This window comes from Armigeres subalbatus, chromosome 1 (genome assembly GCF_024139115.2).
Source record: "Armigeres subalbatus isolate Guangzhou_Male chromosome 1, GZ_Asu_2, whole genome shotgun sequence".
Taxonomy (NCBI): domain Eukaryota; kingdom Metazoa; phylum Arthropoda; class Insecta; order Diptera; family Culicidae; genus Armigeres; species Armigeres subalbatus.
In genome coordinates, this window is record NC_085139.1 from 179,879,873 (window position 1) to 179,899,084 (window position 19,212).

The following is a 19,212-nucleotide window of genomic DNA, read 5'->3' on the forward strand; positions in this document are numbered from 1 at the left end:
TTTTTGAATTTTTGAATTTTTGAATTTTTGAATTTTTGAATTTTTGAATTTTTGAATTTTTGAATTTTTGAATTTTTAAATTTTTAAATTTTTAATCCTTTGGTTTTGATTTTTGAACCTTGAACTTTGAATTTTTGAATTTTTGAATTTTTGAATTTTTGAATTTTTGAATTTTTGAATTTTTGAATTTTTGAATTTTGAATTTTGAATTTTGAATTTTTGAATTTTGAATTTTTGAATTTTGAATTTTTGAATTTTGAATTTTTGAATTTTTGAATTTTTGAATTTTTTGATTTTTGAATTTTGAATTTTTGAATTTTGAATTTTTGAATTTTGAATTTTGAATTTTGAATTTTTGAATTTTGAATTTTTGAATTTTGAATTTTGAATTTTTGAATTTTGAATTTTGAATTTTTGAATTTTTGAATTTTTGAATTTTGAACTTTTGAATTTTTTGAATTTTTGAATTTTTGAATTTTGAATTTTGAATTTTTGAATTTTGAATTTTGAATTTTGAATTTTGAATTTTGAATTTTTGAATTTTTGAATTTTGAATTTTGAATTTTGAATTTTGAATTTTTGAATTTTGAATTTTTGAATTTTTGAATTTTTGAATTTTTGAATTTTTGAATTTTGAATTTTTGAATTTTTGAATTTTGAATTTTTGGATTTTTGAATTTTTGAATTTTGAATTTTTGAATTTTTTAGTTTTGAATTTTGAATTTTTGAATTTTGAATTTTAATTTTTGAGATTTTTAAATTTTTGGATTTTTGGATTTCTGAATTTATAGATTTTTGAATTTTTGAATTTTGAATTTTTGAATTTTTGAATTTTGAATTTTTGAATTTTTGAATTTTGAATTTTGAATTTTTGAATTTTTGAATTTTTGAATTTTTTGAATTTTTGAATTTTGAATTTTTGAATTTTTTGAATTTTGAATTTTCGAATTTTCGAATTTTTGAATTTTTGAATTTTTGAACTTTTAAATTCTTAAATTTTTGAATTTTTGAATTTTTGAATTTTTGAATTTTTGAATTTTTGAATTTTTGAATTTTTGAATTTTTGAATTTTTGAATTTTTGAATTTTTGAATTTCTGAATTTTTGAATTTCTGAATTTTTGAATTTCTGAATTTCTGAATTTTTGAATTTCTAAATTTTTGAATTTTTAAATTTTTGAATTTTTGAATTTTTAAATTTTTGAATTTTTGAATTTTTGAATCTTTAAATTTTTAAATTTTTAAATTTTTAAATTTTTGAATTTTTGAATTTTTGAATTTTTTGAATTTTTAAATTTTTAAATTTTTGAATTTTTGAAATACATACAAAGCTCCATTTTTTCGGTTTTCCATTACTTTACTAACCCAATGATATGAATGTCACTGTGCTGCTGATTTATAAATTTATAAGTAAAACCTCTCACTCGGGAAATAAATCTCTTACGACTATTGCTTCCTACATGTTAATGCGCTAAAATGTTATTCAACCAAAATATAATTACTAGGCGTTGAAGCACTGATGAAGAATGAATAAAAACGTCAAATGTCTGTCCCGTCAACCATACAGTCAAGTGCAGTGGCGTAGCCAGAAAATTGGTCTGGGGGGGGGGGGGGGGGGTTTCTGAACAATTTTTTTTTCAAAAAAAAAATTTGTTCTAAAAATTTTGTCTCTGGGGGGGGTTTTATGCCCAAAACCACCCCCGTGGCTACGCCACTGGTCAAGTGTTATTAGATCGTTCAACCGACGATGTTTCAAAGCCTCACGCAGAATGGAGCCCTGTTTCGTTTGTTTCTTTTCGGGCGAAAATTGCTCCAAATAACAATGCTAATTCATGTTTATTCAAATGGGCACCATTTTGCTACCCTGAATGACCGCACAAAGCATTCTGCTCTCTATCCATAGCTATGGTGGCATTTGTTGAAATATGGCACTCAAACGTCCAAAGTACTGAGCCATTTAAATTAATCCAAACTGTGACCGCCCCTCCCCGGCACGTCCACTCTCTCGGTCTATCTGCATCTGCGGAACCCATAATCGGAATTCCAATTGTAATGGTCATTACCCGGCTCTATGTAGGTACCTATATCGAATGTGAGCAATGTCCCTAGAAGGACTCGACTCGAAATTGCGTGCTCACTGCCGTTACCCATTAATGCAGGAAGCAATCGAGTGAGAGTGGACTTCGTCGTCGGGCGGCGGCGACCTGCATGATTGTGTACACACAAAAGTCCATCGACTACCGTGAACAGGAGTGAGGTGGGTGGGAGCGGCAGTCTCGAATTAGGTGGGGCAAATTTATTGAGTCTGGAAATTAGCTTCCATTTCAGGTGTTCGAGAACGCCCCCCTCCCATCTTGGTTTGGTACTGCTAATGGGTTTGCGGGAAATATTGTTCATTGCGGTGTGGTGGGATGCTGGGAAAGGGAGGAGCTTGCTCCTGTCGACCGTCGTATAGTTCGAATGTGTATTTTCGTCCAGATCGATGCTGAGTGGCTGCTACTAAATAAAGAAGAACAAGAGGGGGATATCTGACCAACGGCAGCGGGTATTAATGGTGTGTAGCATGTTGCAGACTATTAAATTAGCATGTAATTTAACGATCAACGTTTTGGCTGGATGTAGGTGTTAAAATACTCGGAAAAATACGAACCAGTTTGAAGGGGTGTGGAAAAGTGTTGTACTTGCAGCGCTGAAGTGTGGCATCACACGTTTCGATGGACGAGTGCAGTGGAGGCGGTTCACAACTCGGGTAACGATTGAATGATACTCTACCACCCGATTGTTGAATGCGAACGTGCGTTAATTAAATGTAGCCAGTCAGTAGCTTATTGAGATGGTGGTGGCGGTGGGTTGGGCAATTGTTGCATGTATGATCCGATTGAATCCGACGTCAGTAATTGCAAATTGGTATTACTTTCCGCATAATATAGAGTGGTTTTACGTGCATAAATCTTTTTTTGTAATACAGAAGCATCAGGTATTCTCGGCGCGTGATTGCACTTTCGCACAGCCTTTGTTCATTGCAATTTTACCATTAGGTTCAGTCTGAATTAACTGCAACAGTAACTATCAAGAAAAATGATAAAATTACGGTAAAATTATATTACCATCAACAGTATTTCAGTATTTCATTATATGACCTTCATGAGTATAGTATTTCAAGTCGAGAACGGGATTCCTGTTGGGAATACCCATCGACTTTTTATAAAATATGTTTAGTCAGAAATTATTTCACCCACATTGTTTTCACAGTTACAACTCCGCTCGAATTCTCGATTATTTCATTCGGGCTTAGTTCTACTAATAGCCAATAGGACATCATTGTCGTTCGCAAAGCACAGGACCTTATGTGACCGTGAGACGACCGTAGTGTCGTTCTTCTGCATGCCAGATCTCCTGATTGCATTCTCGAGGGCAATGTTTAAGGGCACTTAGCACCAAATCCACTTAATGTCAGTGGGTATGGCTTCCTTACTCATACAGTCAAAGATTACACTAAATGTCCTGTGGTCAGAGCAGTTATGTCATCTGCAGCCGAATTCCGGTCAAAAAATCTCTTGTAAGAAAAGAAATTCTCGAAGAGATTTTCAAAATTTTCTTATTTTGGAATTCCGACAAAAGTGTGGAAGAAATTTTTTGACAGATGAAAAAGAAAACAAGAATTTAAATTTCTTCCAAATTTTTGTGGGAGAAATTGGATAAGAGATTTTTCTGGGATTAAATTTAGAAGCATAAATGTGTCTACTTCCCATAATGAGTGTGAAATAATGTGGGAAATATTCTTGGTTCCATCCATTGTACGTAATTTCCACTCACGATACATACTCATGCAATGGCAAGCATAGAAAAGCTTCCAATAAATAACTATGGAAATGCTAAATAGAACGCTAAGTTAAAAATCAGGCCAAACTCCAGTTGGAATGTAGTGCCATTGTAAGAGAAGAAGAATCGAGTTTGATTGATTATTTGATTACAATTTTATCAAGGCAAACATTCCAAAACAACCAAATTCTTTAAATATGTATTATGGTTTGTGCACAACCAACTATCACAATAAAAAGAACGTAGATTTCAAAAACAAAGCTAAAGCTAAGCTAAAGCTAAGCTAAAGCTAAGCTAAAGCTAAGCTAAAGCTAAGCTAAAGCTAAGCTAAAGCTAAGCTAAAGCTAAGCTAAAGCTAAGCTAAAGCTAAGCTAAAGCTAAGCTAAAGCTAAGCTAAAAAAGCTAAAGCTAAGCTAAAGATAAGCTAAAGCTAAGTTAAAGCTAAAGATAAGCTAAAGCTAAGCTAAAGCTAAGCTAAAGCTAAGCTAAAGCTAAGCTAATATTCAACTTCGCTAAAAGCTTCACTTCGCTAAAACTTCGCTTCGCTTCACTTCACTTGCTTCACTTCGCTCGCTAAACTAACTTAAAAACTTCGCTAAAGCTTCACTTCACTTCACTTAAGCTAGCTAAAGCTAGCTAAAGCTAAAGCTAGCTAAAAAGCTAAACTCGCTAAGCTAAGCTAAAGCTTAAGCTAAAGCTTCAAGCTAAGCTAAAGCTACTTCGCTAAACTAAGCTTCAAAAAGCTAAGCTAAAGCTAGCTAAGCTAAAGCTAAGCTAAAGCTAAGCTAAAGCTAGCTAAAACTAAGCTAAAGCTTAAAGCTAAAGCTAAGCTAAAGCTAAGCTAAAGCTAAGCTAAAGCTAAGCTAAAGCTAAGCTAAAGCTAAGCTAAAGCTAAGCTAAAGCTAAGCTTAAGCTGAGCTCAAGCTAAAGCTAAGCCAAATGTTAAAGTTTAGGTATATTCTTGGTAATAAAATTAGAGCATTCGTTATTTTCAGACAGTTAGAAATCACAACAATGTTGCTGATACTGCATATTTCCATCACTATATTGAATACTAATCATTATCTATCCCTTCATTATTTCGGTAATAATAAGCGAAAGCAAGTTTTATTTCCAATATGAGGATGTTTTGAACAATCAGTATGCAAATAGTTGTCAAAAGACATCTAGTGGAAAATATTAGAACTAATATTTTTCTTTGCACGAAATTTTAGTTTTTTCTTTCTCTTCAGTATATCGGAATGCGGTATAAAGAGAAGACATTTTTTGGAAGAGAAAGAGAATTTATGAATCTCTTTTTATAAAGAAATTTTTCAATTTTTTCTTGAAGCTCCGGAATTCGGCTGCTGGAATGTCAAAAATAGGGACGATTGGGCGAGAGTTCAGGACACATTCGATCTGGGCTACGACCGTGAGGACTTGATCCATTGAAAAATTCGTTTTGTCCCATGATGCGGCGGAAGTGGTACACAAATTATTCTTGAGACGGACAGATGTTGGGGGTGCCATGATCTGATTTGCTGGATTAGGATTGAACCGAAAGCACGTGACGCATTTGCGTACAACTTTACGAGCCCAGTCTCTACCCCAGAGTGGCCAAAAACGTTGACGAACTGTGCTGCCGTCATACGCATATTTGTCCCATGTTTGCTGGGATTTCCTATGTACATGGGACTGTTATGCTTATAACGGCAGTGTGACGAGCAACAGAGAAGGGCCACCATGGCGAGTCTGAAGATGAATGGAATGGACAAACAGCCAACTTGTGATTTGCTGGGAACAGCATCATTCGATGGCGGGTATCGAATGATGCATCCAAGTTTTTCAGTTGCCCGTCAATACGAAGAAGTCCGAATTCATCCATGAAAATGTTGAGATTCTTATGTTGCTATTTTAATGCAATCCTGCCAGTGTTTTTCGTGGCATTGCGGCTATACTGTTGGAAACTCTTGTTGCTTAGCAAGGCGAACCAGTGATTTTGATGCACATTCCATTCCCGTCGTCAGGGAGTCGATTTCTCAGTATCTTGCAATTGTTCCGGAATCGGAAACAGTAAGCGACGAATTTTGTTAGCTTTGCTAATTCAGAAAACACATTGAAAATAGTTGCGTTCTCTTCGATAAAATTTAGGGGAACCAAAGGTAGCATCTTTTCTTCTTGGTCGGCATCGAAACCGCACATTTCGGACACAATTCGACGGGGAAGGTAAGGTACGCTGGACCATGCTATCACAACATGTCTTAAAGGATCTGGCTGGTAGGCATTCTCCGAGAGGTGCAGTCGGAAGGCTTCAGGTCGGTCGGCACGTGCATCCATTGCGATTCATTCTGTGTAGTGCGATAGTTGAGTCGGTCCAAAATAGCACTGCTGCTGTGAAGTTGAGGTTGCTTGCAAGGTTTTGGACCAATTGACTCCCGAGAAGACCTGCGCACAGTTCCAAGCGTGGAGTAGACAAAAAGGTGCAATTCGAGATTTTGGTGTGAGTAGATGCGCATGAAGTTGACACAACTCATGTAGATGCAGCAGCCGTATCCCTTCTGAAAGCCATCGCAGAAGCTTATTTCTTGCATTAAAAATTCTCTATAATTCCTCCGAAATTTCTTCCATGAGACCCTTCAGAAATTTCTACATAAGATCCTCCATCAGATCTTTCAGGAATATCTCCAGGGATTTCTCCGGAAGATGCTACAGGAATTCTTCTGGAGATGGCTTTAAAAAATCCTCCGGAAGTTCCTCCGGGAATTCCTCCGGAAGTTCCTCCGGGAATTCCTCCGGAAGTTCCTCCGGGAATTCCTACGGAAGTTCCTCCGGGAATTCCTCTGGAAGTTCCTCCGGAAATTCCTCCGGAAGATCCTCCGGGAATTTCTCCGGAAGTTCCTCCGCGAATTTCTCCGGAAGTTCCTCCGGGAATTTCTCCGGAAGTTCCTCCGGGAATTTCTCCGGAAGTTCCTCCGGGAATTTTTCCGGAAGTTCCTCCGGGAATTTCTCCGGAAGTTCCTCCGGGAATTCCTCCGGAAGTTCCTCCGGGAATTTCTCCGGAAGTTCCTCCGGGAATTTCTCCGGAAGTTCCTCCGGGAATTCCTCCGGAAGTTTCTCCAAGAGTTCCTCCGGAAGTTCCTCCAGGAATTTCTCCGGAAGTTCCTCCAGGAATTCCTCCGGAAGTTCCTCCAGGAAATCCTCCGGAAGTTCCTCCAGGAATTCCTCCGGAAGTTCCTCCAGGAATTCCTCCGGAAGTTCCTCCAGGAATTCCTCCGGAAGTTCCTCCAGGAATTCCTCCGGAAGTTCCTCCGGGAATTCCTCCGATTTCCTCTGATTTGCTGGATTAGGATTGAACCGAAAGCACGTGACGCATTTGCGTACAACTTTACGAGCCCAGTCTCTACCCCAGAGTGGCCAAAAACGTTGACGAACTGTGCTGCCGTCATACGCATATTTGTCCCATGTTTGCTGGGATTTCCTATGTACATGGGACTGTTATGCTTATAACGGCAGTGTGACGATCAACAGAGAAGGGCCACCATGGCGATTCTGAAGATGAATGGAACGGACAAACAGCCAACTTGTGATTTTCTGGGAACAGCATCATTCGATGGCGGGTATCGAATGATGCATCCAAGTTTTTCAGTTGCCCGTCAATACGAAGAAGTCCGAATTCATCCATGAAAATGTTGAGATTCTTATGTTGCTATTTTGATGCAATCCTGCCAGTGTTTTTCGTGGCATTGCGGCTATACTGTTGGAAACTCTTGTTGCTTAGCAAGGCGAACCAGCGATTTTGATGCACATTCCACTCCCGTCGTTAGGGAGTCGATTTCTCAGTATCTTGCAATTGTTCCGGAATCGGAAACAGTAAGCGACGAGTTTTGTTAGCTTTGCTAATTCAGAAAACACATTGAAAATAGTTGCGTTCTCTTCGATAAAATTTAGGGGAACCAAAGGTAGCATCTTTTCTTCTGATTCCGACTTGGTCGGCATCGAAACCGCACATTTCGGACACAATTCGACGGGGAAGGTAAGGTACGCTGGACCATGCTACCACAACATGTCTTAAAGGATCTGGCTGGTAGGCATTCTCCGAGAGGTGCGGTCGGAAGGCTTCAGGTCGGTCGGCACGTGCATCCATTGCGATTCATTCTGTGTAGTGCGATAGTTGAGTCGGTCCAAAATAGCACTGCCGCTGTGAAGTTGAGGTTGCTTGCAAGGCTTTGGACCAGTTGACTCCCGAGAAGAGCTGCGCACAGTTTCAAGCGTGGAATAGACGAAAAGGTACTATTCGAGATTTTGGCGTGAGATGCGCATGAAGTTGACACAACTCATGTAGATGCAGCAGCCGTATCCCTTCTGAAAGCCATCGCAGAAGCTTATTTCTTGCATTAAAAATTCTCTACAATTCCTCCGAAAGTTCTTCCATAAGACCCTTCAGAAATTTCTACATAAGATCTTCCATCAGATCTTCTAGGAATATCTCCAGAAGTTCCTCCAGGAATTTCTCCGGAAGTTGCTACAGGAATTCCTCTGGAGATGGCTTAAAAAATTCCTCCGAGAATTCCTCCGGAAGGTCCTCCGAGAGTTCCTGCGGAAGTTCCTTCAGGAATTCCTCCTGAAGTTCCTCCGGGAATTCCTACGGAAGTCCCTCCGGGAATTCCTACGGAAGTTCCTCCGGGAATTCCTCCGAAAGTTCCTCCAGGAATTCCTCCGGAAGTTCCTCCGGGAATTCCTCCGGAAGTTCCTCCGGGAATTCCTCCGGAAGTTCCTCCGGGAATTCCTCCGGAAGTTCCTCCGGGAACTTCTCCGGAAGTTCCTCAGGGAATTTCTCCGGAAGTTCCTCCGGGAATTTCTCCGGAAGTTCCTCCGGGAATTCCTCCGGAAGTTCCTCCGGGAATTTCTCCGGAAGTTCCTCCGGGAATTTCTTCGGAAGTTCCTCCGGGAATTCCTCCGGAAGTTTCTCCAAGAATTCCTTCGGAAGTTCCTCCAGGTATTCCTCCGGAAGTTCCTCCAGGAAATCCTCCGGAAGTTCCTCCAGGAATTCCTCCAGAAGTTCCTCCGGGAATTCCTCCGGAAGTTCCTCCGGGAATTCCTCCGGAAGTTCCTCCGGGAATTCCTCCGGGAATTCCTCCGGAAGTTCCTCCGGGAATTCCTCCGGAAGTTCCTCCGGAAGTTCCTTCGGGCATTCCTCCGGAAGTTCCTCCGGAAATTCCTCCGGGAATTCCTCCGGAAGTTCCTCCGGGAATTCCTCCGGAAGTTCCTCGAGGAATTCCTTAGGAAGTTCCTCCGGGAATTCCTCCGGAAGTTCCTCCGGGAATTCCTCCGGAAGTTCCTCCGGAAGTTCCTCCGGGAATTTCTCCGGAAGTTCCTCCGGGAATTCCTCCGGAAGTTCCTCCGAGAATTCCTCCGGAAATTCCTCCGGGAATTCCTCCGGAAGTTCCTCCGGGAATTCCTCCGGAAGTTCCTCCGGGAATTCCTCCGGAAGTTCCTCCGGAATTTCTCCGGAAGTTCCTCCGGGAATTCCTCCGGAAGTTCCTCCGGGAATTCCTCCGGAAGTTCCTCCGGGAATTCCTCCGGAAGTTCCTCCGGGAATTCCTCCGGAAGTTCCTCCGGGAATTCCTCCGGAAGTTCCTCCGGGAATTCCTCCGGAAGTTCCTCCGGGAATTCCTCCGGAAGTTCCTCCGGGAATTCCTCCGGAAGTTCCTCCGGGAATTCCTCCGGAAGTTACTCCGGGAATTCCTCCGGAAGTTACTCCGGGAATTCCTCCGGAAGTTACTCCGGGAATTCCTCCGGAAGTTCCTCCGGGAATTCCTCCGGAAGTTCCTCCGGGAATTCCTCCGGAAGTTCCTCCGGGAATTCCTCCGGAAGTTCCTCCGGGAATTCCTCCGGAAGTTCCTCCGGGAATTCCTCCGGAAGTTCCTCCGAATTCCTCCGGAAGTTCCTCCGAATTCCTCCGGAAGTTCCTCCGGAATTCCTCCGGAAGTTCCTCCGGGAATTCCTCCGGAAGTTCCTCCGGGAATTCCTCCGGAAGTTCCTCCAGAATTCCTCCTGAATTCCTCCGGAAGTTCCTCCGGGAATTCCTCCGGAAGTTCCTCCGAATTCCTCCGGGAATTCCTCGGAAGTTCCTCCGGAATTCCTCCGAAAGTTCCTCCGGGAATTCCTCCGGAAGTTCCTCCGGGAATTCCTCGGGAAGTTCCTCTGAAAATTCCTCCGGAAGTTCTTTCGGGAATCCCTCCGGAAGTTCCTCCGGGAATTCCTCCGGAAGTTCCTCCGGGAATTCCTCCGGAAGTTCCTCCGGGAATTCCTCCGGAAGTTCCTCCGGGAATTCCTCCGGAAGTTCCTCCGGAAATTTTGATGATTTTAGTGTCCTGGGGGATGCAAATCTCCCCGTATAGGGATACATCAAATTTCGAAAAAAATCGAAGTTTTGTTTTTGGTCCCAAATGTCCTTTAGATGCATGAAACTTCGATATTTGATGCCGTAGTGCAATAATTGGATATCCTAAGTGACAAGGGGAATTTTGGAAAAATTGAAATTTTGATGATTTTAGTGTCCTGGGGGATGCAAATCTCCCCGTATAGGGATACATCAAATTTCGAAAAAAATCGAAGTTTTGTTTTTGGTCCCAAATGTCCTTTAGATGCATGAAACTTCGATATTTGATGCCGTAGTGCAATAATTGGATGTCCTAAGTGACAAGGGGAATTTTTGAAAAAATTGAAATTTTGATGATTTTAGTGTCCTGGGGGATGCAAATCTCCCCGTATAGGGATACAACAAATTTCGAAAAAAAATCGAAGTTTTGTTTTTGGTCCCAAATGTCCTTTAGATGCATGAAACTTCGATATTTGATGCCGTAGTGCAATAATTGGATGTCCTAAGTGACAAGGGGAATTTTTGAAAAAATTGAAATTTTGATGATTTTAGTGTCCTGGGGGATGCAAATCTCCCCGTATAGAGATACATCAAATTTCGAAAAAAATCGAAGTTTTGTTTTTGGTCCCAAATGTCCTTTAGATGCATGAAACTTCGATATTTGATGCCGTAGTGCAATAATTGGATGTCCTAAGTGACAAGGGGAATTTTTGAAAAAATTGAAATTTTGATGATTTTAGTGTCCTGGGGGATGCAAATCTCCCCGTATAGGGATACATCAAATTTCGAAAAAAAATCGAAGTTTTGTTTTTGGTCCCAAATGTCCTTTAGATGCATGAAACTTCGATATTTGATGCCGTAGTGCAATAATTGGATGTCCTAAGTGACAAGGGGAATTTTTGAAAAAATTGAAATTTTGATGATTTTAGTGTCCTGGGGGATGCAAATCTCCCCGTATAGGGATACATCAAATTTCGAAAAAATCGAAGTTTTGTTTTTGGTCCCAAATGTCCTTTAGATGCATGAAACTTCGATATTTGATGCCGTAGTGCAATAATTGGATGTCCTAAGTGACAAGGGGAATTTTTGAAAAAATTGAAATTTTGATGATTTTAGTGTCCTGGGGGATGCAAATCTCCCCGTATAGGGATACATCAAATTTCGGAATTCCTCCGGAAGTTCCTCCTTAGGAAAGACCTCCGGGAATTCCTCCGGAAGTTCCTCCGGAAGTTCCTCCGGGAATTCCTCCTGGAATTCCTCCGAAAGTTCCTCCGGAAATTCCTCCGGAAGTTCCTCCGGGAATTCCTCCGGAAGTTCCTCCGGGAATTCCTCCGGGAATTCCTCCGGGAATTCCACCGGAAGTTCCTCCGGGAATTCCTCCGGAAGTTCCTCCGGGAATTCCTCCGGAAGTTCCTCCGGGAATTCCTCCGGAAGTTCCTCCGGGAATTCCTCCGGAAGTTCCTCCGGAAGTTCCTCCGGGAATTCCTCCGGAAGTTCCTCCGGGAATTCCTCCGGAAGTTCCTCCAAAAATTCCTCCGGATGTTCCTCCGGAAGTTCCTCCGGAAATTCCTCCGGAAGTTCCTCCGGGAATTCCTCCGGAAGTTCCTCCGGGAGTTCCTCCGGAAGTTCCTCCGGAAGTTCCTCCGGGAATTCCTCCGGATGTTTCTACGGAAGTTCCTCCGGGAATTCCTCCGGAAGTTCCTCCGGGAATTCCTCCGGAAGTTCCTCCGGGAATTCCTCCGGAAGTTCCTCCGGGAATTCCTCCGGAAGTTCCTCCGGGAATTCCTCCGGAAGTTCCTCCGGGAATTCCTCCGGAAGTTCCTCCGGGAATTCCTCCGGAAGTTCCTCCGGGAATTCCTCCGGAAGTTCCTCCGGGAATTCCTCCGGAAGTTCCTCCGGAAGTTCCTCCGGGAATTCCTCCGGAAGTTCCTCCGGAAGTTCCTCCGGGAATTCCTCCGGAAGTTCCTCCGAAAGTTCCTCCGGAAGTTCCTCCGGGAATTCCTCCGGAAGTTCCTCCGGAAGTTCCTCCGGGAATTCCTCCGGAAGTTCCTCCGGGAATTCCTCCGGAAGTTCCTCCGGGAATTCCTCCGGAAGTTCCTCCGGGAATTCCTCCGGAAGTTCCTCCGGGAATTCCTCCGGAAAACCGATTTTTCGCAGTTTTTTAGACCTTTGAAAAAAGAAACATATAATCTAAACATATAATATACATATAATAAAAAAATAACATATAATCTCAAAGTCCACATAATCTGCATAATCTCAAAGTCCGCATCATCAAAGTCCGCAATGTTTTGAGAATTTACTAAGTTTCCCAGTCAACGACACAAAAAGCCTAAATTAATTTCGTAACCAGGAGGGGCCCTCCTTAGCCGTGCGGTAAGACGCGCGGCTACAAAGCAAGACCATGCTGAGGGTGGCTGGGTTCAATTCCCTGTGCCGGTCTAGGCAATTTTCGGATTGGAAATTGTCTCGACTTCCCTGGGCATAAAAGTATCATCGTGTTAGCCTCATGATATACGTATGCAAAAATGGTAACCTGGCTTAGAAACCTCGCAGTTAATAACTGTGGAAGTGCTTAATGAACACTAAGCTGCGAGGCGGCTCTGTCCCAGTGTGGGGATGTAATGCCAATAAGAAGAAGAAGAACCAATCATCAGTTAAAGAATTTAAAAACCCCTCAAGGATAGCGTTCACTTCATTTTCTGTTGTTTGGTGGGAGGGGGGAGGGTTTTTAAAATCAATTACACTCGCCATCCCATCGGACTGTCATTGATCCCATCCAATAATTGAAGGTTTTCCCGGCAGCCTCGAGGCAAGGAACGCATTTCATTCCTTTTGTTTGCAAGCTTCTCCCGAAAAGCATACGGGTCACGATAAAACGAATTAAAGAACTTTCAACCCTGCAGTTACCAAGGGTAGCAATTTGCTTTCCCGACTGGCCGGGATTACCGAAACGATTTGCATAGATTCCCTAAGGCCAAGTAATTGAAAGCAAGTTAGAATCATCGTTTCTGAGCGGAAGAAGCGCATCAAGCGCTGCTGGGAACAGGGGTTACATAGTGGCGGAGTGGTCTAATTGCGTTCGATTTGATTCGCAGTGACAAATTATGTCATTCGCAGCAGTCGTCGAGCCATTGTCACCGACCGGAATCCCGAATGGGAATTATTTGGGGTGAACGAATCATTAAAGCGCGCTTTGCGCTCGGTTCGCAGGAAGATACTCACCGCAGCACTAGCGCGCATAAGCGTAATTAGTCACGAGTTTTCAATCAACAATGGGTTTCCGGGAGAAAGCTGATTGAGTTGTTACGATGTGAATTTATTTGTGTTTTCTCGCGTGGGAGGGGGCGAATTCCTGGCAAATCAGAAACAGGGGAAGAATCATGATTCGTCGTCAACCATTATAACGGTAGGGTAATTTTGTTTGCTGTTGGGAATAATTCTTTTATTGCTCCGGTTCTGAACCGTGAAGCCCACACACATAAGACGTCCAATGCAAAAGAAACAACAATCATCAAAACTTTTTGAACATTCATCCGAAATGGCTATGTTGATGACTATCATAGAACTGAAGCACCAAATCCAGCAAGGGGTCGGAGCTATTTGTACATCGTTCAAAGCAAATCGAGTCTCGCTAACAAAGATGTTGGTGCTTTACTTAGAATTCGGCTCAGTTCGTCCCTAGGGCTAACGAGAGTTTTAAGATAACGTGGAAAAAGTAAGAGAAAACAAAGACGGTTGATTTTTCCAACAACTTTGTTCTCGAGCCTTGGCGAAATACAGAATTACATCGCGTGTGGTGGTTTGCGTAGACTGGTTTACAATTTGAAGCGTACAACCGAAAATTTGAGTTTTGATTTACCTTAGGAGTGAAAATTTGTGATTGTAGCCAAAAATTTCATCTTGTGATCGAACAAATGATAGCTAATTCTGCATTGTTATCAACCGGTCTAATACTACAGTGGCAGCCGTTTTGTCTGGACTAAATTTCAGCCATCGCTGATGTCGTCAGGCGATTCAGTAGTTAAATCTTCGCCCTCGATCTAGCTGTTGCAAAAATAACCACACGAAGCGGCTTTGAGCCCGTGCAGTACAATAACGATGAACGCGTCCCCATTCCTTCTACACTTCTTCACCCACATATCCTTGGCCCTGCCCCACTTCCTCTCGATTCAACATTCCCCATCAACCTATCCAAAGCGATTTTCTGAATAAAGAAGGGTAGTTTGAATCTACAATACCACGCAGTACAAATGATAATAAATTTTCTTCCGTCCTTTGTCTAGTTTCCCACCCAACATCTCCGCCCGTTTGCCAGTCGGTGAAAGAGAGCGAAGCAGCACGTTCGTGAAGAAGGAAATTTATTCCGGGTGCCGCTGGTCGAGAGGGCCCCACCACCGCCGGCAGAACATCAGATTCGCTCGCCTCGTATGGTTCTGAGCAGCAAGCAGCAGCAGCATCAAGATTGTGAAGATAGTGAAAATCCAAGCTTCTTCAGTTGCTCAGCTGTACCGCAGACTCCCTAATTTGCCTGTGTGTCCCCTTCTCGCTTGCTGCCACACGTGCACCTTCTCCACGGCCACGGTCGGTGACGGCGAACGAAAACGTCCGTCGTCGTTGTCGTTCGTAGGGTAATTGAGGTTGACGGGGAATCGACGGCAACTTCTAGGGTGGTGCGACTTTGCGATACGACGGATACAACCCACCCGTGGACGTCATCTATAGCAGCTCGCAGGATTGTCGTTGACAAGCGGCACAGTTTAAACTTTAGAATTGATGGCAACACTTTGAAATGTTTAATCAACATTGCATTGAAGATAGAAAAAGGGAAGAAACACACGAATTGTTGAACCATTCCCATCAGAGGCTTCAAAGGGAATGCCTTCGAGTGAGATCTGAGAAGTGCGATTGGATGGAGCTGCTGTTGCGGTGGAAGATAAGTTTCGAGTGCAGCGCAATCAACCCAAAGTATTTCAATCGTGATAAGATCTGGTTAGTTTTGCGGTGTGCTGCTGCTTGCCGCTTTCCGGAGGTCGGGCCTGTCTTGCAGCCAGAACGCGTCTGTTGGCTCTGTCGCCCGGTCGATCGTTCGTTGTGCTCTGCTCCAGTACCTACGATTGGAATTGTTGCCCACGGGAGATGCCGATGATACCGAGTTCAACTTCAGAGATTGCTTATTTGGGTGGCAAAACAGACGTTCGGTATCAAGTCATTTAGGGGAAGCAAGCATTAGCAATAATTGTTGGTTTGAATCAAAACAAAATTGAGCCGGAAAGTTTTGATTCTTCAAGAAATGTGAAGATTTTGTTCTGTGTATAATGCATGTGACTCCAACGTGGAAACTTAGTATACAGCTGATAAATAGGCTTGCATAAGAGATTACTGAAATTATGTTTAAAATACTGTTGTTGGTCTTTCGAAAGCTTCATACAAAATAATCTGAGTGATAAATCGAAATTTTAGTAATTCAGAATGCTTAACATTAAATGTTTAGACCGTTGGTATCAACAATATGATAGTTAAACATAATACCTCGTTATCATATGGAAGCTTATACCTGCTTGATAGATTCTAATGTTGTTCTTCCTTCTCTTTATTTTCAGGTCAGTTGAACATACATCACTCAAATGTGATTAAAGTTGTCCAAATAGTACGATGCGGAAAAAGGTAATCCATATTCAGAAGAAAAAGAGTTTAACAACTTTAAGATCTTAACCAGGTACCCATTGTTTATTTTTGTTCTAAAAATCACGGAGAGCTTCTTTAATTCCAATTAATTCATTGATTGTACGATAGAATCATCCCAAATAATATAAGAATTCTCAAATCCTTTAAATAATATAAGAATTCTTAAATCCTATGCGACTACTTGAACTCCGAAAACATATGCCTTTATCCAGTAACGGCGAAAAAATTCCTTCTTAAAAGCACTTCTGTATCTTGGTTGATCATCTCAAATGCATTCAATCCAATGAAGAACGACAGTAGCTTACCAACAACCACCAAAAAAACTAAAACGCTGTGGAAAACGTCGGTGCAGTAGCAGCAGCAGCCGCAAAAAAGGATTCACAGGAACAGGTTTCTTCTCCGCTTCATTAAACAGTTTACGAGCTTAATCTCTTGAGAAATTTAAAAATTAAAATTTTTATTTTATTCGTAACTCCCAATTGACTGTGAACCGGTGCTGCGGTGGAGCTTGATCAAAACTCAAACTGCTTGGCAAAGAAGAAGCAGCAGTTGGGGTCCTTCGCAAGACACCACCAGACTTATAGACTTGGCTTGTGGCTGCGGAAAAATTGCTAATTCGTTTTCCAGTGTAGAGAGGCGAGTTAATCTTCTTCGGCTTTACAAAAATAGCCCGTTGGGTTCTGGAATGGAAATAAATCTCACAGTTTACGTTGCGGTAGAGGAATAGCAGCACTTGGATAGTTTAATACAACCTTCAAATGAATAGTGGGCATTTATCTGCTTGTTTGTGTGTAAATTGGATGTTCGTCTTATTGATACCGTTGTAAAACATAATTCCACTTAGAATTTAAAATTGACGCATATCTTTATCCCTCATTGGTACCTCACTGCCTCACTGCCGTCATTGATACCTCACTGCAAGTTGCGGCTTAGTTTTTAATAAGTACTACCACACTTAGCTGCGAGGATTCTTAGCCAAGTTACCAATTTGTATACCATGACTGAGGCTAAAACAATGATTATGCCCAGGGAGATCGAAAAAACGCATATCACGTATAACATTTTCACGTATTTCTAACATCTTAGATTCTACACTAGCAGTTTTGCTTGCCAATAAATTGGAAAAAGTTTCTGGTTTTTCACATACATGGAGTCGCTTTTTACGCGATTAGTTTTAAGTAATTTCTGGCCTTTCGATTAATTGAAATATAAAGTTTACCCCACTAAAATAGCCTTTGGAGATTTTTTTACTTACGTCATTCAATAAATTCGACTTGATTTGCTCCCAACCAAGTTAGAACTTATTTTCAATTGCTTGGGTCCACAAAGGGGCCGTACACTTATTACGTAAGCAATTTTTCTCGGTTTTAAGACCCTCCCTCCCCCCGCATATAAGATTTTTTTCCATACAAAAGATTTTTTATTTATATGGCGCGTAAGATATTGACCGACCCCTCCTCCTCCCATAAGTGCTTACGTAATATGTGTACGGTCCCAAATGACCCAAGTAATATGGGAGTAATATGGGACCCGGCACATTATTGAAGATGTAAAGTTTAACCAAATATTGAAGTAAATATTACTCTGTGGTCTGCTTATGAAAGGCACCAATGGCAAGTAATCATTCGTTGTTTATTAGTGAAATAAGGAAAATCTTCGAGATGACGTTTTTGCGTCGATAGACACTTTTGGGCGAACGAACAGCCGAAACCGCCAATATCGCTGCAGTTATCGTTTTTCACATTCTTTCTATGGGTTTTTAAAGAATAAAGGATGAGACTATTATGAACGGGTGGAACAATGGAAAGTGACCAACTAATAGCAAAAATTTACATAAACTGATTACATTTGTACATATGTTTGGCAGCAGACCGGCAGTATCAATAAGAATACCACCCGTAATAGTATTGCCGTGGAGAACAGTGATTCTCTCTGATTTCAGGAAAATGATCAAATTCTCACATTAAACGCGGTACTCATACTTATGAATGTAAAAGGAAAGCCTAAGAATTGAAGGCGATTTTATGATCTGATCTATCTATGAGGCAAGACCACCACCATAAGGATTCAAAAGATTAAAATTTAATTTCAAGATACGTTTAAAAATGAAGCAGCAAAACAAAGGAGATAATATTCAATGAAATATATTTTTAGAAATTATCAAACATCAATTATCAAAAATGCTCCTAAAACCTTCTCCAGAACTATCCCCCAAGTTTCTACACTACAAGGATATCAAGGATATCACATTTGGCCGTATAAGTCATTTGGCCGAATAGGTCATTTGGCCGATTATGACAGACGTCTCACTACTCACCTCTCACTTCTCATTTTTTACAGTGAGAAGTAAGAAATAAGGAGTGAAAAGGAAACGTCTCAATTCTCACTCCTCATTTCTCACTTCTCACTTTTTACAGCGAGAAGTGAGACGTCTCACTACTCACTTCTCATTTGTCACTGCTCGCTGTAAAAAGTGAGAAGTGAGTAGTGAAACGTTTCACTAGGCAATGAGCTGTGCGCCGAAGTATTTGTGAACGGCGGCGGTGGTGTATTGCTTTGGAAATTCTTTTCAAAATTTCTCCAAAGGTTCTTTCAGGAATTTCTTTGAAAATCACTTTAGGGATTGCTTCGGAAATTCCTTTACGGAGTCTTTTAAGAGTTTCTTCGGAAATGCATTCGAAAACTTTTTTAGGGATTCCTTTGGAAATTCCTTTAAGAATTCTTTAGAAAATATCCATGGGCAATCCTTCATGAATTTCCATCGGAATACCTACGGACACTGTTTAGCAATACATCCGGGAATCCCTTTAGGAGATATACTTCGGAATTTTTTAGTTTTATTTTATTCTTTCAAGAATTTATTTTAGGAATTTCTAATAGAAATTCTTCCAGTAATTCCTTAAAGAATTTCTTCGGAAACTCTAAGAAGATATTTTTGATATTCTTTCAAAATTTCCCTCTGGAATTTATTTAGAACTTTCTCCAGGAATTCTTTCTGAATTTCCTATGGGAATTCCTTCGGACATTCCTCCGGAAATTCCCTTAGCAGCTCTTCCAGAAATTCCTGTAGAACTTCGAAAATTTCTTTTAAAATTCCATTAAGAATTCATTCGGGAATATCTTCAGAAATTATTTTGGGAAATCTTCGGAAATTTCGTTTGTAAATTCCTTTAATTTTTTTGAACCGTTGTTTAAGTGTTTTTTTAATTGAAAATAAGTTCAACACTCAAATACCGCTGGAAATTTCTTTTTGTATGGTTTATTGAAAGAATTCGCTAAGGACTTCCTGGAGGAATTTCTGAAAACAATATCTCCTGGAGGAATTCCCGACTCAATTCTTGAA

At 41.2% G+C, this 19,212-nt stretch overlaps 1 protein-coding gene and 1 long non-coding RNA gene across 3 annotated transcripts in view; both read left to right on the plus strand.

Annotated features, from left to right (window-relative positions):
• LOC134205565 (probable serine/threonine-protein kinase DDB_G0282963) overlaps positions 1–19,212 on the plus strand; it is a 599,905-nt gene that overhangs the window by 367,886 nt on the left and 212,807 nt on the right. The window lies entirely within an intron of this gene.
• Positions 15,047–19,212, plus strand: part of LOC134208786 (uncharacterized) — a 60,273-nt gene continuing 56,107 nt past the window's right edge. The window contains exons 1-2 of the long non-coding RNA XR_009978697.1: positions 15,047–15,382; positions 15,785–15,848. This is a non-coding gene — a long non-coding RNA (uncharacterized LOC134208786). The remainder of the gene's footprint in view (positions 15,383–15,784; positions 15,849–19,212) is intronic.